This window comes from Amphiura filiformis, chromosome 14 (genome assembly GCF_039555335.1).
Source record: "Amphiura filiformis chromosome 14, Afil_fr2py, whole genome shotgun sequence".
NCBI lineage: Eukaryota > Metazoa > Echinodermata > Ophiuroidea > Amphilepidida > Amphiuridae > Amphiura > Amphiura filiformis.
The window spans coordinates 21731039-21738633 of NC_092641.1; positions in this window are offsets into that span (position 1 = coordinate 21731039).

Here is a 7595-nt window from a genome sequence, read left to right on the forward strand (position 1 = left end):
ATAATATACATATTATAGGCCTACACATACTGAAACCCAAAGCTATTGTATTAATTTTGTTAGCATGGTTAAAGACTAGTGATATACGTAGGAACATAATTCGTTACATCTGCACTAAAGCTCCATTTTTCTGATTTATTTCATCATTATTATGAAGTTAATCAACTTATCCAAAAGAAGGTAATTGTTTATCATGTTTGCAAATAGGTTTTGATAGCAGACTTTTGATTAAGGGCATAACATTACACCATCTTCTATCCTAACATCTAATTATTATCCTGTGAAACTCCTTAATGTAGAACCAATTGTCCTGCCAATTATTCTCTCCCACCAATTACCAATTAATGTTCATGAGTAAGTTTTCTGGAATAGATGTGTAATGACATCAAAACAGTTTTTATAGCAAGATCGCTGCTAGATAACCTTGACCCTGCTTGAAAAGCACTATGACCACAGACTGACACACATATATTGGAACTTGTACTTAGTATTAAACTACGCAAAAAAAGTTTCTTTATGGTTAGGAAATTTACCCGCTATTAAAATCTAGCGACCAATTTTGTACGTTTGCTAAATAATCGCATGCGTGAGATTGTCCTGCGCATTTTGACACCTCAATCACTACCCTACGACACTCCTGAGAAAAGATATGAATGTTTAAGTAACACGAAGGCGAAAAATGAAAATTGCAAAGAAGCCTATTCAATGGTTTTAGAGCTGATTCACTGATCCAAGACGGTTTCATTATTCCCGCCTTTTCAATTTTAATTTAAAGCATTTTAATTGATGCATGTTGGATAATCCTTTGCTTATTGTGCAGATGAATGATCAAAGACAAAGGTGAGTGGGTACTAAGACATTAACGTTTTGAGAGGTGGATTTGGAAAAGGGATTCAAAACAGGTCATGATTACCAGCTGCATTCCTGGAAGCGGAAGGAATTGAGACACTTGAGTGGCCCTCCAGAAGCCCCGATCTTAACCCCTTGGAGAACCTTTGGAATCAGCACAAGAGACGAGTCAACAAGAAGATAAAGGCAGATACAACAGTGGTGGGATTGAGTGGAACTGGGTTGAGCAAGGTAACATTCGACGCCTCGTTAGGAGCATGAGACGCCGCGTGGCTGCTGTAAGGGAAGCCAACGGTGGACACACAAAGTATTGAAAGACTGGTAAGAAAGAGATCAATCTCAAGTGAAGTTGGAAGCGGCAGTATGATGCCTGAAATGTGCTCAGCAATTAAACAAAAAATGTTATCTGCATGTTTGTTGTTTTTTGTGTTCTTTTATGCTAAAAACATGAATAGGCCTTTTTGCAATTTTCATTTTTCGACCTCGTGTTACTTAACCATTCATATCTTTTCTCAGGAGTGTCGTAGAGTAGTGATTGAGGTGTCAAAATGCGCAGGACAATCACCCGTATGCGACTATTTAGCAAACGTACAAAATTAGTCGCTAGATTTTAATAGTGGGTAAATTTCCTAACCATAAAGAAACTTTTTTGGCGTAGTGTATATCGTCCCCTGTGCTTTATACTCTAATATTAAGGTCATGTGCATGATAAGAGGACCAGCGGATCTGCCAAATTTTCAATTTAGAAAGAAAGTTCCTAAAATATATACTGATTTTACCCTGGTAATGCAAAATCAACACAAAACTTTTCCAACCGAGGTCACTTGAGGTCAAAGGTCGTATGGGGTCAAATGTTAGAGTATGCCCAATTGGGCTTAAACATGGTAAAAAGAATCATTGATATATCAGGAACATGTCATGACGTCAAAAGTCATGCAGTTTCTCTATCATGCAGCCGGTGCCCTAATAGCTACAGGCTAATTACAGCTGCAGGTGCACTAGTATGTTATATTTCCGGGACATTACTAATTTGGGGGCATTGTATCAACTTTATAGAGATGTCAACTTTATAGACGTTGTCTTTAAAACCTGTCAAATGTTTTGAGTGTATGGGCAGTCCGGCCATAGGCCCATCACTTTTATATAAACATCGTGGATGACGAGGTCAGACGAGGTCGCCCTCGTCAATATTCATTTTAATAGGGACTGAAGAACATGGCTATTTAGAGAGATCACCCATTCATTGGGACAATAGTAAATAATTTGTATCTCGTCCACTACTATACACTAATCACTCAACATTCCGCCATGACAGCCCGTCACCTTAATTAATTGTTCCTCCAAGATATATAGTTCTTCCCAAGACAACCAGCAGTACCCACCTCATTGGTCATAATGGTCAGTGGAATATATCCTGTTGAACAGGGTAAAACTTGATACAGTCAGATTTTTCCATATGCGTATTCTTAATCCTTAACTAATCATTCCTCCAAGATGTATAACTAGAGTTCTCCCAAAACAACCAGTACCCCCAATTAATAACTTCCCTAATGGTCAGTGGAAAATGTCCAGTTATACAGGATGTACCTGATGCAGGCAGATTTGTCCATAGTCGTATACAGTATCTTCACATGATTATAACTGGCACTTCAATCTGTTATATTGTTTCCCTATTGTGATTTGAAAAGAACGCACGCGCGCGTAATGGTTAAAGGAGGGCGTCTGGTTGAGGGGGAGAGGCGTGTATTTGGTGGCAATGATAAGCGGTTAAAGGAGGGTGGCCAGTTTGGGGGATGTAGTTGGTGATGATGAGCAGTTAAAGGAGGGCATTTCGGTTGGGTATAGTTGGTGAACACTGTTGGATGCAAATCATTTGAACCGATATTGAGAGGATATGAATCAATATGAATGATAACGATGAAGGCACACCTCTCGGTTAGATTTTTAGTCCAATCGGTAACATTTTTGCATCGTATTTGAAGATATTATAGCAGTTGATATATTATTAATTATAATATATTATAAAATAGACCAAAACACAAAATAAAGTACAATACAAAAAGATATATATCTTTCCATTTAATATTCTCCTTTATTATAGAGACATTCAAAGGCTCTTTGTAAGCATTACTCGATAATTTAATGTCGATTTTAACATGATTTTATAACAAGTATTAGATTTTGTTATATGCTGTTTGTTAAATATTTTATAGTATTAATATATAGTAAGTAATATATAGTTTAGTAATAGTGGTGGTAAAACAATTTGGTTCCTTTTCAGAGGATAATTTAAGGAAGCCCCATCATGCACTGTAAAAGTGTTATCACTAGAGTTTCAACTGCCACTTTACTTTTCAAATCCCATTGAACTCTGTGCAAAAGATGTTGTTTTAGAATTGCCCGTGTGTCGTCATTACTTGGTCGATTTCAGATCTAAAGTGATGTATGCATGAAGGATAATTCACACCTTCTGTACATAACATAAAATGTGAAATCGACCAACTTTTTGAAGGTGTTTTTATTGTAAATATATCTGTCCAAATTCAAATTTAACCATGCACGTGTGTATGCAGTGGGCGGGCAGTGGTGTCATGTTCACTCACACAGCTGTGCTAACCGCAAGACTTGCTGGGAAGTGCTTAAATTATCCTCTGGTTCCTTTTTCACACGCTGTCTTCATCATCATCTTCCCTTTCTTCATCTGTATCTTCATCGTACAGGAAACGACCATCGAATTTGGCTTGATACTAAGCCACCACTCTTTTGATAGCTTTGTTAATATCCACGCATTTGTCCATTCTGTCTTCAAGCTCATCCGTGATTTCTTAATACAGGTCATCATCTTTCAAATGCGCAAAACTCCATAAAAATGTGGTAAAATGGTTGATGAAGATACGTTTAACAGCCCACAAGGTCTTCGTGTAGGCCTTAGCCCGCTCTTGATCCAATCCCTCGGCAATGAACTTTTCATATTTTTCAGCTCTCATCGCTTCAGTGGATTCCATGACTTGCGCGTACCATTCTTGATACGTAGCGTTGTCTTCCAGTTCATCGCTTATCTTTTCATCCGATGACTCGGCGTCTTCCGTCTCATTCTCGGAATCTCCGCTGGAATATTCGTCTTCATTCTCCGTAGATTCGGAATCTTCCGAATTTTCAACTCTGCGCTTTTTGACCGGGGGCTCATAATCATCCACGTCAGAATAGGCAGATTGATGAGCTTCCATTTCAGGGTCGTCGCCAACTGCATGTGCATTTTCTACATGCCTCCTCAAGTTGTATCGCCGTCCATAGCTTTTGTCGCATGATGGTTTCATTAGTTTCTAATCATTCTGAGATAAACCTTCAAAGAGTCAACATGAACACTTTATCCGCTGTGGGTAAACCCAACGCTTGCTCCTCGTGCGACAAAAGCTATGGACGGCGATACAAGGCATGTAGAAAATGCACATACAGTTAAGTTGGAGACGACCATGTAATGGAAGCTAATCTATCCGACTATTCTGACGTAGATGATTACGAGCCCCGGTCAAAAAGCGCAGAGTTGAAAATTCGGAAGATTCCGAATCTACGGAGGATGAAGACGAAGATTCCAGCGGAGATTCCGAGAATGACGATTCGGAGACGGAAGACGCTGAGTTATCGGATGATGACGAACTGGAAGACATTGCGAACTGGAAAACAACTCTACGTATCAAGAATGGTACGCACAAGCCATGGAAGCCACTGAAGAGATGAGAGCTGAAAAATGTGAAAAGTACATTGCCGAGGGATTGGATCAAGAGCGGGCTAGGGAGAAATCCTACACGAAGACCTTGTGGGCTGTTAAACGTGCCTTTTTCAACCATTTTACCACATTTTTACGGAGTTTTGCGCATTTGAAAAATGACGACCTGCATCAAGAAATCACGGATGAACTCGAAGACAAAATCGACAAAGGCGTGGATATTCACACAGCAATCAAAAAAAGTGGTAGCCAAGTATCAAGCCAAATTCGATGGTCTTTTCCTGTACGATGAATATGCGGATGAAGGAATGGAAGCTGATGATGAAAACAGTGTGTGAAAAATGAACCACCATCACTAAACTATGTATTACTTAAAAATTAATACTATAAAATATTTAACAGCCAGCATAATACTTGTTGCAAAATATATTTGATGAACATTAATACCGACATTAAACCTTACATCGAGTAGTGCTTACAAAGATTCTTTGAATATCTGTAATAAAATGATAAATGAAAAAAAGAAAGATATATATCTGCTTATATTGTACTTTATTTTGTGTTGTTGTTTGTGTCTATTTCATAGACCTGGTGTACTCACCCTATGTCTCGTCCACTAACAGTAGATCACTGAGACAGTCAATTCACCTCAGTAATAGATAGTTCTTCCAATTAATCAGAGTGATTATCCAATCCAACTAATTCACACCAATTAATCTGTTACCCCGGACCCGGTTCGTAAGATACCTGAATACACAGTCGGTGTTCTTTCTATGGACGTATTATACATGATCATAGGCCTGTAAATGATATCAACTTCTATAATATTATTATATACGATGCAACAATGTTACCGATTGGACTAAAAATCTAACCGAGAGGTGTGCCTTCATCGTTATCATTCAAATTGATTCATATCCTCTCAATATCGGTTCAAATGATTTGCATCCAACGGTGTTCACCAACTATACCCAACCGAAATGCCCTCGTTTAAGTAGGGGGTGTGATAATTTAAAAAAATTAAAAACCCCAGCTCAAAATATGGAGACAACCAATATGAACTAGAAAAAAAAAATTTCAGTGAAATTCGAATATTGTAACCCCCCCTGTACATGCCCTCTGAAAGTTTGACAATAAGGTTGCCGAATTCGGCAACCTTGCAATGTGAAAAATGCATTATACAGTCATTAAACATAATAGTATGAGCAAGAATTACAAACACAATGACATACAGTGGAAAACAAATTATTTTGGTGAATTAGACTGACTCAAGAGGCTCATTTCTACTTATCAGGGTTGTGAATTTTTCTTTTTTTTCACCCAAATTTTAGGATTTTATTCCTGATTTCATGATTTTTGCTCCCAATTTCAAGGTTGGTTCAAGTTGTCTGGATTAGGTAAATGTAACTCACCCTTTAAAATGTATCTACTGCAAGTGAAGAATTACATCAACAGCTGAATTAAAGTCTTGCATAGTGGCATCTGGTTTTGCTGTGACATAATGTTTTTAAAAATACAGTGTATAGCATATGTTTCTGCAGATAATTTGGTAGCCTTTTAGAAGTCTAAACATGTTGCTGGTTTTTGGTAAAGATAACGCTGTATCTCTAGCATAACGAACTTCAAGGTAAAACCCCAGGTAAAACTTCCTAACTTTTGTTTTGTCATCATTGTCCCTCTCAAGGTATCTTCATCTCATCGAGCCTTTCGTTTCTGTAACAACTGCATCCGATACTGGTCAAAGCTCATTCCTGCTTTCCATCAACTGTATAATGATTTGCAATATTCACAGACCCCAAATGCTTCCTAGATACCAATAATCCAGCATTCATGTTCACATCATGTGATCGATTTCTCATGATGCGATATGATGAAGATATATGCCATTCAGGAAGCAGTGGTGGCATACGAGACCCAAGGGGGTGACCATATGGGTATGTTCCCCGGAAGGACCCCCTTTTGGATTTCGCAGCTCCGAAAGACCCCCATATTTAACCAAAATAGAGCCCGAAAGACCCTTGATTTTGATAATTTCACCTCTAAAAGGTTTAATCATGCGATTTTCAAACAGAAAGCCAAGAAAGACCATTGATTTGGACTGTTTACAGCTCCAAAAGTCACCATTTTACTTGTTCGCAGCTCCAAAAGACCCCCTTTCACCAGTACGCCAGTCAGCTTCAAAAGACCCACCACCTCAAAATTCCGGGGGAACATACCCACCAAAATATTTTGATGTGCCCCTCCCGGACTCAAGTTGACAAGGTTCTGCAAATTATGCTCCAACAGTTTATAGCTGCTGGCTTTCGACACCAGAAAGGTGGTATTTTTGGTTTTGCAGAAGAGAGTGAGCATTCTCTGTCAAACGTGAACAAGGAGAAATTCAGCCGTAGGGGTGCAAAGAAGCTCCAAAGCACTTCATCATCACAAGTTAAATGCAAATCGCCAGATTTGATTGAAGGAAGGCCTAGTGGGTCATTCCAAGATTATACTAAAGTGGCACACAGCACTATACCAGAGATAATGAGGGAATGGAACAAGATAAAGCAAGAAGCACTTGTGAAGAAGGACTGCAGAAAAAAGAAATCGCTATTAAATGTCGCTGTTAATAAAAGAAGGGAAAAGGATTTGGATACACTGAAAAAATGGGAGGACCATTTACAAGTGCTGCAGAAAAGGAACGATACCTTAAGAGTGACAATGATGACATTGACAAAATAAAAGTTGGGGGGGTTACCTTGAAGTTCGCTATGTCTTTACCAAAAACCAGCAACATTTAGACTTCTAAAAGACAACAAAAAATATCTGCATAAACATATTAATCTGACACTGTATTTAAAAATGTCACAGCAAAAGCAAATGCCACTATCATGCAATTATTCACTTGAAGTAGATATACCGGTACTTTAAAGGGTGAGTTACGTTTACCTAAACCAAGACTATTTGAACCAATCTTGAAATTGGGAGCAAAATCATGAAATCAGGAATAAAATCCTGAAATTTGGGTGAAAAAAGGAAAAAT